The sequence below is a fragment of the Synchiropus splendidus genome, chromosome 6, assembly GCF_027744825.2.
Source record: "Synchiropus splendidus isolate RoL2022-P1 chromosome 6, RoL_Sspl_1.0, whole genome shotgun sequence".
Lineage (NCBI taxonomy): Eukaryota > Metazoa > Chordata > Actinopteri > Syngnathiformes > Callionymidae > Synchiropus > Synchiropus splendidus.
The window spans coordinates 4,464,816-4,478,209 of record NC_071339.1 but is presented as its reverse complement, the minus strand read 5'-3'; the positions used below and the strand labels follow the sequence as shown (position 1 = coordinate 4,478,209).

At 41.0% G+C, this 13,394-nt stretch overlaps 1 protein-coding gene and 1 long non-coding RNA gene across 2 annotated transcripts in view; one reads left to right on the top strand and one right to left on the bottom strand.

The window, feature by feature from the left end:
* LOC128761153 (caM kinase-like vesicle-associated protein) overlaps window positions 1-13,394 on the bottom strand; it is a 43,764-nt gene that overhangs the window by 18,678 nt on the left and 11,692 nt on the right. The gene's annotated exons all lie outside the window — the stretch shown is intronic.
* Window positions 6,591-11,423, top strand: LOC128761154 (uncharacterized). The gene is made up of 3 exons (XR_008414915.1): window positions 6,591-6,721; window positions 7,324-7,493; window positions 10,588-11,423. It is a non-coding gene; the product is annotated as an uncharacterized LOC128761154 (long non-coding RNA).

Below are 13,394 nucleotides of genomic sequence, written 5' to 3'. Positions count from 1 at the left end.
CCCTGCTGCTGTGAGCACTGCTTGTTTTATCTCATTGTCCAAATGTAGAATCCTGGAAACTTGTGTTTCGACTCACATGTGGTGATACAACACCTGTACTGAAGAATGTTTTCAAACTGTGAACATACAGTAGCTGTGAATAAATAATGAGAGAAGCCTTGCTCTGCCATAAATGCCTTACGCTCTATTCCAGACCTGGGAAAAGTGCGGCCCGGGGGCCATATGCGGCCCTTTGGCTGTGTTTTTGCGGTCGTCGCGAGGTCAGACTAAAACTCTCATTGTTGTCATTTTTCTGTCATTTTTAAAACCCTGTTTCCATTTTAGTCAGTCATGGTTCAACAGTAAACACAAAATTCATTGAAAAAAAATGCAAAATATATTTTGAAATAAATTGCCTTTTCATTTTTGATGTTTTGTCCATAATATTGTTGTGCGTGCTATTCAAATAAATTGCATGTAAAATGATTTTTTACAGGGTTCATGCCATATTTACACTTCTTAATATTCTTGCTTCCATTGAACCCAGTTCATTTCGTCCTCATTAATTCCGTTTTTTTCCATCATCTTTCGTGGTCACTGTTGCCTTTCTTTTGGCATGATGGCCCCTTAAAACAGTCACAGTTTATAATGTGTCCCTTTAGGAAATTCAACTGTCCACCTCCTGCTGTAATCAGATATGTTTTGCATTATATCGTAGTACATGCACGAGAAGTTGTGAAACAAGTGTTGTATTGTAGTTTAAAGATCCTCGATACGCAGTATGATTCATGTCATCACCTGGACTAGCTTCAGATCAACCTCCTCCAGACTCTGCAGACACAAATCACAGATGCAACATAATCCAGCTCTTTTTGTTTTCTAATCTCTTCCTTTATTTATATAGTCAAGCGCGTGAGTCTCTGCGTAGTTCAGCCAGTCAAGAAGTGAGTGAGAAACAGTGAGGCAACGGAGAAAGTTTTGACGTTCAGTGAATTGGTGACGATAAAACGTAAATCTCTCTCCGATCGAAGTCTTCATACGTCCGGCCACAATGTGCGACTTGAGTTCCGCAAGCAACGGACTTCAGACATAGTGGTGTTTCTTTTGGGATTTTTCTGTGAAAACCACCATGTTCATGTCCGCCTTCACCACGCCTTATGTCTTATGTCTTGTTTTGATGTTTCCACTTCACTTTAATACAATCACATGAGATTTCATCTTTAAAAAGAAGGTGTAGCGGTGTGGAGGTGCACCACGCTAGTCTACATGTAGCAGAAACCCTGGGATGGGCGATAAATTCTGCCATTCTGGCGGTACAAAAATTATGCAAAATACGTTTTCATTCTATCACTTTCACTTCTACTTACTTAATATAGGCGTTTGACACACCATATTCAGTCACTTCTGTTCTCTGCATTACCGGAGTCTGTCTCCAACATCCACAAAGAATGTGTTTATGTTTAAATATAAAAGTTAATTCTCAATGTCTCAGGTCTCTTATAGAACCCTTCGAGATGCTGTTTTATTAGATGCTGATCAGAACTAAACTCCTGTCAATGTCAGCGCGTGTTATTCATCAGTGATCCATGAAGCCATTTTAAATCAGAGGAGCTGTGACTCAACTTGTCCAGTCCAGTCCACATCAGGTCCCAACACACACACACACACGATGCTGCTGGTGCTCTGACACTGGCTGCTATTGGATGCTAATGAACTTGTTTTGAGTCTGTTGTAATTCAGAATACAGAGTTTAGAGTATAGAGTTTATTCCAGAGTGAACCGCCATTAGTTCAGCTAGCTAGTTCCCTAGTTAGCTTGTTTTGTACACCAGTATTAAACAGAAAATCACTCTTTATTGACTGGAGACAGACTCCTGTGATCAAGAAAAAGCAAACCCTGCTGCTTAAAAGATCACTGTGGAGATTGTTTTCAGAGGTTAATTGTGAACAAATATTTGAAAACGTTTTTGCCCAGTCATATTGTCCACCATCTTTACCCTTTAGCAAGGGAAAAAAATGAGAATATTGACCGACCTTTTGTCACCAACAATGACCAAACTACTGTCCTCAATGACTGCGGAATTTTGAACATATTTTGAAGTGCCTGCACACAGCTCACTGAAGCTTCTGTAAGAACTTTGGTTGGTGCCAAAGACATGGAGCTTCAGTGGTGGATAAAATTGTCCCAATAAAAAGGTAGCCAACATTCCTGTGTCCTCGGGGGAACACTGCGCTTCACATGCCATATTGTGTTTAATTTAGACCGACATCAGTGTGTGGATTGTAGTGTCGTGTCATCGAGATTCTTTCATGCAAATTTAAAGCGGCACTTTAAGAAAGGATTTTTAAACAGTCGACATATATCAGTGCATTATTGATGACTCCAAGTCTGCGGTGAGTCTGACTGCTCCCGTGGTTTTGTGTCTCTCTTGTATCGGGGAATTGTGGCATCCTGGAGTGTTCGCTCAACATGTGCTGTCTGACAGAAGCACGGTGGCTTGTGCTGTTATAATTACCAGCCCTCCTATAATCCCAGCTCGGAGCGCTGACACACACACAGACACGCGACATTGTTGCATCTATCGTTTGATTGTCAGCCTTCATGGAGACCGCTCTGGATTTGTCTCAAAACATACTGTGGAAAGGATTGCTATCCAGCCGAGCATGCAGTGTCTGAAGTTTATTTTTTGACACAATTCTGCAGCTGCTACTTTAAAGTAAAAAAACGGCAGCACTGAGCAGCCGCTCACAAGCAGCAACAGATCTCACTGCTAACCTCAACAAGCGGTTCTTTGCTTAGAAATGCATTTCCTGGTAGGTCTCACAGCACAGTTTAAAAGTGATGATACGTACCGATTTATTATTTTAACAGAACATAGAGCATTCTGTTTGGGTTGGTCGGAAATGAGCAGGTTAAGATGAGATTTTATTTTTGTGGTGTTCTGGAACTCTGTTTCTGGTCCGGTGGTCGACCACAGCACCACTGTTGACCTATGTAGTTTTGAATTTTATTTAGTTTGGAATTTTTGCCTTTCAAATTCAGTCAGTCTTCGTCTAGTTTTTGTGACTTGGTTTGGTTTTGAAAAATGTTTCAGTTAAATGTTTGTTTTTTTTCCTTCAATATGGGGTATTTTTTCCTTCAATATGGGGTATTGGAACAAGAGTGGAGACTGAAATATGTCACCAAAAAAAACTTTCAAGAAGACACCAATTAAAGTATAAAAGCGTCAAGTTGTCATGCCGCACCTGTCCAACTGCTATTATAAAACCAGCCCAAATAAAATAAATAGATTAATAAATTATCTCAAAAAGCTTCTCCATTAAATAAATTAACAACAAAGAAAACTTTTTTGCAGAATCTTTGCAGTTATTTTAGTTCATTTTGATTAGTTTTGTGAACAGACCATGTAGTTTCAGTTAGGTTTTTCATTATTTTGTAAAAACAAAAACGTTTTTAATTGTATTTCTGTTAACAAAAATTATCTACACTTCTACATATATACATTTCCTATTCTACTTTGTTCTGCGGACGACGATCACGGGGGAAGTTGTTGTAGTCTTCATTTTTTCGTTGGTTTTTCGTTGACTATAATAACGTGACTCCCTGTAACAAACAAATGAATTCCCTATTGTTTCAGTGACTTCATTTGCATGCAGCCCTCTGCACCACTGCAAGGGACTCCATTCCTGACACCTAAATTTGAGTCAGAATTATTCAGCTACCAAACCAGTGCATTCACAAGCAAATGTATTTCTACTTTTCTTTCCTCCCCAAAACACAGTCATAACACTTGTAATTACGGTTCCGTGGCCCAGTCATCTCTCATATGATTGTGCTCGCTTCTCTATTTTCATTTTTGCAGGAGTGACATTTAAATCCAATGACAATGAGTCGCCAAGTGATGAGGAGACACTTCCAATGCGATAACTCAAGTATCATGTTAATTATGGCGAGCAGAAAAAGTAAAGTGGGTCATGATGAAAAGCACATTCTTGGAATATTAAGTCAACAAATGTGCGCTTCTAAATGGCATCGGTTACTGAGTTGTCTTTGACATATGCAGCAAATTGCATGAGTAAACAAACAGTAAACCCTGACCGCGGGCTCCTCCAAAATAAGAACATTTATTCATTTGTTAAGATGGAATTCTTGCTCAGGGAGAGTTTGCACACTTAACCTGCAGTGTTTATCTTCCTCTGCTGAGCTTGTTGGCCCATTTAACTCTAACTAAGAAAACCCAAAACATATTATGACCTACTTCTTCCCGCTAATTCACGAGACAGTGGCAGTTATGTAGCAAAGCTAAACTGATTCAATATCTCATTTCCCTGGCACATAAGTTAGTCAGCAGAAGTGAATCGGAAAAAACAAAACAACCCTCAGTGACAACTCATCCTGCTGAAATGGCCAAATTTGTCAGCCTGGGAATGCATTCCGCCTACGGCTGCACTCAAGACAATGCAGCGATGCTGAAATGCTGCCAGAGCTGACCTGGACAGACTCTATAGAAGTAGCCTGTCGCAGCGGAAGTAGGCTGTGGGCATCCGCCAAATTTCATGATGCGTCATGTGCCCCACTCAGCCGCTCAACAACCTGCCTTGACGTCATCAGTGAGGGAGTTATACAATTGATTCTGTGGACTTCATTTTATTCCTTGATGGAAGATCTGAAGGGAAGAAGTTTGGGACTAATAGGCCTGATGACTCAGCTTCTGATAAATGCCGTCGTTTTCAGACTATAAGTTGCACCAGTTAAAAACGCATCATGAAGTAGAAAAAGGAATTGCATTTTTGGGATACATTTATTTTACAGAATCTGCTCTGATGATGAAAAAAAATACTAGCTTTGGTCTGTTTCTTCTGGTGTTCGGTGGTAGTTTTTTTTTCCCATTTAAAGACAAGGAAAAACACCACAATCGTGTCCATTTCTATGATTCATCTTCTATTTTCCTTGTGACACTTAGCCACCCGAGATCTGAAACAATGCCGGGAAAATAAGGTAGCCGTTCCTATATATCTTCGAAGGCTAGAATGAAATGGACAAGATCAAATGTACTTGCTCTTTTGAGAGGAGTGGATCAACTGATTCTCCACAATGCCTAAAGCTTTGTGGATCTTCTTGCTCAGAACCCAATAGAACTGGTGAGACTAAGGCTGCACTCGGTTTGGAGTACCCTCCATGATGAAGTGCCCTCCGACGACGAAGTGAAGTGACTGACAACACTTCATGACATCATGCGTAAAGACAACGTGTCATTGGCTGCCGTGTTTCGTTTTGTTTCAGCAAATCGAGTGTTGGAGACATTTTGGAAGAGCCAGCTCCAACAGTTTTGCGACCTCGGCGCTGATACTTGGTTTGGTGAACCAACAGAGAAGAAATGGGCGGAGCCAGCTACAGCTCCGCCGCTATGTTGCAGTGATAGATCTGTATGAGGATGTTAGCGTTAGCTTGGATGCTAGCTACTGCTGTTTGTTAAGAAGAAATAAAAACATACTGTTGTACATACATGTTGTATTGTTCATGGGAAGGTAAACAAACAGAAGAGCAGTCCTCGTTACTAAAACGTCCCTGCTGTCCTATCTAACATTGTTTTTAAATAAAGTACTATGGTGTCCTGGAAATCTATCCACACTTCATGTTCCCACTTTGTCTCAAGTCGGCTCTGGAGCCCCCTCGGTTTGAAGGGATCATTTCAAGTGGTGAACAGCGAGTGCCCTCAGACTTTGGAGTATTGGGACACACTACACTGACACGTGAACGTGCAAAACCCAGTGTTCAAGTGGTCAAAAACGAGTGTTAGGGTGAGAAATGGGACACAGCCTACATCCTCTCACTGCAGTGGGGCTCCGTGTCCTCTTTGGAATCACATTTAACATTTTATTAAGGCTCTTCCCCCTGTGTACACTGTAGAGATGCTAACCCCTTATCAACCAGCCACAACCCTGAGATCCTCAGGTGGGTCCTTGTCTGTTTGTCAAGACTTAAATCTATGGGACACACAACTTGGCTTGCCAGAAGAGATTTGAAGAACACTACCTTTGAAATACTCTTAAAAACTCATTTTCATTGGTGTGGATTTATGTAATGTCGTCCGAAATTTTCTGCGTATTTTACTTTCACACATGTCCATGACTTTTCTTTGCACCTTCTTGTTTAAGTGCTGCTTTGTCTGAAAAGCACTTTGTAAACAGAAGTGAGGGAAGATGACATAGCATGAAACAGTATTGCCAGGTTGATGAAACAGTGTCCTAATTTTCAGAGGCCACTACATGGTGCTTTTGGTTTAGAAATGATGTGAGGTTTTATGGGATTTTCCAAGCAGAATATGATGGTGGCCTCTGAAAATCAGGACGCTGCTTCATGAAACCTCATCAGTCTGTCAATACTGTGTCATGAAGCCTCATCTACACGTCACTAGTAAATAGCGTATGAAAGTAATTATTATTGTTGTTGTTGTCTGCGGTTGCATGGAAAAGCTTCTCCTTTCCCCCAAGAAATCAAGAAGAAGATCTCGAGACTGGAGCAGGGATGGACAATGGTTGGAATGCCAGCTTGAAACTGGAAAGGTAGAGACAGTTAGCGACCGCAGCGCCTCACTGACACAGAGCTGCAGAAGTAGGTCATGGAGGATGGCGCAATAATGCTTCAAGTATGTGAGAGCCAAACAGCTAGAGACATGACATCCCAAGGGGATAATCGTAATTGTGAGGGAACACCTCACATTTCACCGCACATTCACATTGTAAGTACACACTTCACCCTGTAAGACGGCTGCGCACTTATGCTTTGAGGCAAACTATGTTGTAAATGTCTTTCCTTATTTGCTCAAGAAACTGCCAAAACTATTCACGTATACTGACACTTGCGCTGCCCTTACTCAGATTTAGTAGATATTTGCTGTGACGTGTGGAATGCTGTTGGTCGTCGTGATGTACAGTAGTTGTTTCTATTCACCTGTTAAGTGAAGTGGTTGTAGGAAAGCTGACCTGTTTTAGATTGGTCCTTGGTCACATTAAATCTTGTTATGGACTATTATGCAACGGTTGTAAAGGTCATGAAGCTAATGTTGGCTTCAGAAGTGGGCTAAATTAGCATAATGGTTAGATAAATTGGGCCATTGTAAAAGACTCCAGAGAAGGGTACAGTACAAGTGGGAGGCACAAGTTCACTGGCAGCAGAGTAGTCAGGTAGATGAGGTTTCATGACACAGTATTGAGGGGTAGATGAGGTTTCATGAAACAGTGTCCTGATTTTCAAAGGTCACCAAATGGTGCTGTCTGCTGTCAAATGTTTGGACTTGAACAACAGGTTTAATGAAACCTCACACCATTTCTAAACCTTAAGCGCCATCTAGTGCCATCTGAAAATGCCGACTGTGTTTCCTGTGATCGACTGCCGACCTGCCCAGAGTGTGTTCCTGCCTCTCGCCCAATGGCCACTGGGATAGGCTCCAGCTCTCCCCCTGCAGCCCTGAACAGGACTGGCTATCGTTGGTTAACTGAAGATGTATGTATGTAAGTATGTTTCATTAACCCTGCAATGCTGTTTCATGATGCCTCATCTACCTATCAGTAGGAAGTATTTTCAATGCAGATTAGTGCGAACACGAATCCCTGTTTTAAAGACCTAAAAAAGTATTGTCCTGGTGATTCAGGATGCAGTGGTCACTGACTGATATGGATGCCTGGCCTGCATAGTAGTATGTCAAGAGTAGTATGTTGCCTCAGTGGACTGAAACACAATTGAAGATTTTGGCTTTGGTTTGTCATGAGCCCTATAGTACATTGCAAAGTAAACAAGAGTTTATCCGTAGAGCGTCGAGGGTTGATAACTGACAGGTGGCAGCGTCTCAATATATTTGAATTCAAATTGCATATCATGCTCTCCCAAACATTCCTATTCATTCATCCTTCGATGTTCGAGTGTTGATGACTCATGTACAGTATTAGCACATTGTTTAGGTAGCCAGTCCAGTCAGCCAAAGCTCTGGTTGTCAAGCTCAATATCACCTGCAGCTACAGCCCATCCAAAAATAATGATTGCATAAAAGAAATGACAAACACTGTGTTGACTTGCTCCTCTACAGGATGGTGTTACATTCTTTATATATTTTGCATGCGAGCCAGTGACTCAGCTTCCCATCAACACCAGATGCAAACCTCATTAAATCCCACTTCCTCTGTGCTGCTGGGGTGGACAGAAACTTTTACTACTGCACATTAAACTGACATTACATGAAATATGATCATCCACGGGCCGTGATAAATAAAGCAGGCTCAGTTTTAATGCACGGCTGGCACTAATTGAAAGTCGTCCCAGAGTGCTGACTGTGTAATTTGACGGTGCAAAAGAGAATTCAATTATTGAGCCATAAATCCAGGCAAAGCCATTAATGAACATGGCCAGGGATGACAGCAAATTGATAACATTTGATGGCTAACAATACGGCACTGTGTCAATAATTCCCTAATGTCTGGTAATTATTTTCTCTGGAATTTCAGCCAGGCTGAAGCTAAGACCCGGGAGGATTCTCTTTATTCTCGCGTAGCAGCACATGCACTTCATAAAACACAGTCAGTTAGACTGTAATGACTTGTACCGCGACAGACTTGCAGGTGACAGACTGGACCCCTTCAGTGGGAGGGTGGAGTTTGGCGGTTTCTTTCACAGACTAAAACGTCCGACAGTCACATTTTCAATGGGTGACCTTCATTTGTTTAATGTAAAGGCTTGTGGCAGAGAAAGAACTAGGTTAGCTCATGCTAGTGGTGCTGTCGATAGATGTGTTGAATTCATAAACAGGGGATCCATGAAGCCTCTTTGGAATTTAACAAGTCAGAAGATTCATAACAAACAAGGTTTGAGTAATCCAATTGGAATTGAATGGAAATTGGCCATACTGAATTACATAACTTTGATAGATGTTTATGTTTATGAGATCCACTGTTGATTCTCTTCCTCTTTCTGAAACAACAATGATGATGGCAGGGCATCTTTGATGTCCCTCTTTTATCTTTACTGTATTTAAATCAGACCACACAACTGGAAATAATTTAAATACAATTGTATTTAAATTATTAAATACAGTTGTGCTTTAATTTAAATACACAACATTTCTACTGAGCCTTGCCAAAGAAGACACTGTTTCTTGAAGCTTCACTGTTTCATGAAGCTTCCATTACCACTATCTAGTAGTATATGAGTATAGATCGCACTACAGAGGGTTTATCCTTTAAAACACATCCATTCCCACAGACTCTGAACACCATCGAATCAAAGAGGAAAGCATGTCAAGCTGTCATCCTCTTCAAGTACAGGCACCAAAGGAGGATCAAATGTTTTGTCCTTAAATGTAGCATCTTCCCTCCCCTCAGCTGTTGTCATGTCCTCCCTCTGTGTGTGAGTGGAGACGGTCGATAGTGTCTAATGCTCTTATTAGTCGCTGCCGTGCAGCTTTGGCTCCATCCTCTTTTCTCTTGCCTCATTCAGTTTGAATGAGTATGGTGTGAGGAAGCGTCTTATATCATCCTTTCACTGAACTGAAAATAGGAAGTTGAGAGCATGAAAATGCCTTTGACAAGAAGAGGGGGGCACCGTCCCGCTGCACCCCCGCCTGATGTTTAAAACAAAGCGGATGGTTTTGTCTGAAGTCCAGTGGAACTCCAGCTCAGTGTGCTATAATGAATACATGGCTCAAAGGCAGCGCGTTTGTGATGAAGATGCGGTTGGTTTCTTTACATAATGTTTGTTTGCGACTGAAATAGACTCCATCTGATTTTACAGAGCCAGGCGAAAATGGGCATGTGCTGCGGCGTTTTTGAAAGGCCATTGAGCAAGAACCCCAATTTGAATTGAGCCAAACTCTCCTACTTCTTCACAGAAAAGAAGACTGCTTGAAATAAAAATGAAAAATAATCAACATAAATTTACTATGTTTCAAAGACAAAAAACTGTATTATATTTGTCCAAATAATTTGACGTTAATTGTGCTTAGTGCAACTAATAATTGTTTTAGCCAGTTCTAAGAATCATTTTCACACCGCTGAAAATCTTTATTCCCTGATGGGAAATGTCAAAAGACAAAGAAAAAAGTAATGTTATTCTAAGTTGACCTTTGAACAGAGGGAAGGGCAGCAAACCTCAATAGCTTAGCATTGGTTTGACTTTAGGGGTGAAAGTAGTGTGGCTAAAAAACCTTTTGTCCAGGTATGTCACTGAGTACTAGCTGATGCAAGTACTAATACGAGTCATGAATAATACCATGACTACCATTTAAAATTATGATTTTTTTTAAGCACAAGACCCTGGTTTGGGCAATCTGGAACAGAAGTCATATATAATATCCACAATCCTGCTACTGCCTACAGGTTTAGCGATACAGTTTTCCTTTTTATCGCCAGCGTTATGTTCGGGAACCGCACGCGATAGTTGAAGCACCATAAAGGAAGGAAGTGGCAGCACCATAATGTAACCCTGGGTTAGCACAACTCATCAGATTACATCAGTCACTATAACTGCTATTTTGATTATTGAGCATTTTCTTGAATTAAACATGTTTGAAACAACAATCTTGGGGGCAAAAATCATAGAGTATCTGTTTTTTCGCAGAGCCACTGGAGCTGTACCTGATCGAAGACATCTGCATTCTCATCTGGCAGTCGCACGCCTGGATCTCTTTTACTGTCAAATGCAAATAACGTTTGATTCATGTCCCTTTTCACAAGATGATTTACTGTCTGAACGATCCTCGGTGGCTCGGATGTTCGTAAAAAATAGAACCGTCGCCAATTTGAAGTGGAGCGAGTCGGACATACAGCATACATACAGTTGCCTACCATACCGACCTTTGCGTGAGAGTTGACAGCCATGTCAAAATCCTGTGATGCATTGAATCCGCGGAATGTTATGCGGGAACATGAGCAAGTATTTGACGACTACAGCAAAACAGGCCAGTACTGTATGTGTACCGATGCTTGTTTTGACATGGGGACGAACTTGATATCAAGCTGTAGTTCTTGAATTATTTTGTGATGGAGGACGAAGACTGAAACCTGCTCAAACAACAGCCTGAATGCTGGAGCAGAGATGATCAGGAGGTGATGCTTCACTGTGTTTTAAACACACCATGGAAGTGAAGAAAGGATTATGCTGTCAGGAATCAACGGGAGGTTTCACACACAACGCGTACTGTCTTTGGATGGAGGCCTGGAAGGAGAAACAATGACATTGTATCTGGTGGTGTTACTTTCTCTGGTGGTTGTCAAAAAGCCTCTCCTGCTTTGTCTCGCTCTGCGGCGTGAAATTTACCACACAGTTGCTGCAATGAGAGACGAGGACACGACGGTTTGTTGAAATTATTAATCCCTCAATGAATAGATGCCGTTGTTTCATCCGGAGTGTGAGCATGTTCCAATGAGGATTTGGAGGTGGACGTACGTGCATATGGGAACAGCCACGCTTCACGGTTTTCAGCCCACATCAGAGTTTGCTGGAGTCATTTACCCAAGTCAAAATAAGCAGATTTAAAGTAGCCAAACCGCTGTCCATTCATTTATATGACAGCAGCCAGAGGAAGTCCTGCAGCGCGAACACCCGAGATGGCAGTTGAAGAAGATGCTTTTTGACTGAAGAATAACAACTGTCCTGTACGGCTGAATACTTCATTAAGTTGGAAATAATTCATTTTCAAAGCTGCTGTAGAAAGGAGGAACTCCATTGTTGTGCTGTTTGTTCAACTCTTGATAGTGTTTTAGTTATAAATTGATATATTATTTGAGTTACATCCTCTATAATGCTTTTTTAAATCCACTCTTCCTGTTTTACATGCTACTGTTAAACAATACATTGAACTCAGAGATTGGAAATGCATTTTTCTATCCCACCACATGGAAACAAAAGTCTTGTTTGGTGCAATACACGTCGCCTCTTTGCGAAATTTTACTTTCTACAATGTAAATTATAACACAATGTGTATTAATGTCTCAACGTGCTGCGTAGTTAATAAATAAATAAGAGTTGGCACTGTCAATAGACTGTTTTTAATCTCAAATAATCCCACGAGAAGAATCATTGAGAGTCGTATTTCAGTCTATTGACAGCCTTAATGAAGGTGCTTCATGTGATGGTAGTAAAATACACTAACAAGAAGTGATCATCTTAAATACTGGCGCCACTCTGGCATTATCAGCAGGTTTTCAGATTTTTACCTACAGCAGACCTGGGCCAAGTGCGACCCAGGGGCCACATGTGGCCAGATGCCTGTATTTTCATGGCCTTTTATGTTCTGATTTTTCTTCCTTTTTTTTGTTCTTTCTCTTTTAATCACCACCATATCAGCAGTAAGTATAGCATGCTCTTGTTTTAAGACGAAAGTGTTCTTCTTTTTATTTGCCATTTTTGTGTTTTTCTTGTTCCTCAAAATACATTGAACGAATACTGAAAATATATTTTGATTGTTCATCTTGAACGTCGAGTTCCATAGTTGATTTATATTCAAATCAAGTGCATATAAAATGACATATTTGAGTAGTTTTCATGGCATATTTACACTTCTTGTCCTTACTTACATTTCATCTTCTTAGGTTCATTTTGTCCTTGTTACTGAAGTATATATTTTGGATATTTTTCCTGTCATCTTTTGTCGTCATCGCTGTCTTTCTTTTGGCATGATGGACCCTCACAACCCTTATAGTTTCTAATGTGGCCCTTTAGGAAATGGAATTTCCCACCTCTGGTCTACAGCGACACAACAAAAATTTACATTTCAATCAGATAATAATTCCATTATGAGCAATAAACAAAGAAGTTCATTTCAGTGGACTTCAATATCTCTGTCAGTAATTTCATCCAGAGAGGAAGAGCTGTGTATTTCAGCCATTGATCAGATGCACACAGATGCTCAGCAAATGAAAGCCAAGGGCATATGCTGGAAGGCTTCTTCAATATATCTATAACTGAACTATAACTGAAAAAAATTTTTTTTTTTTTCATTCTTGAGTTGACTTTGTCCAGAGTCTCTGGTCCAGCTCATGATTTCATGCTGCTTCCAGAGTGAAGGCTGCGCATCTGCCTCCCAAACCATGGACCACGGATGTTTGGCCTGGCCTCATTTGTACCACTTCCTCCCAAATGACACGGCCATTGCTCATATTTCAGGCTGATGATAGAATGAAGTTTTGTATCAGGAGCCAATATTGTGTGTAGAACTCCCACCGCTGGCAGTCTGCCCATCCCAAGGTAGGAATCCCAGAGGAGAATAGTAACCTAATCTTTGCTGGAAGTCTGCTGATGAAAGTTGGAACTGAGTCACTGCTGTTTGCCTTTGGACTCATGGAGAATCCTGCAAGCTGCCAAGCTCAGAGCCGCTGCTCAAACAACAACAGCTGCCTTTTTTTGCTCATCTGCGTGTAGGTAAA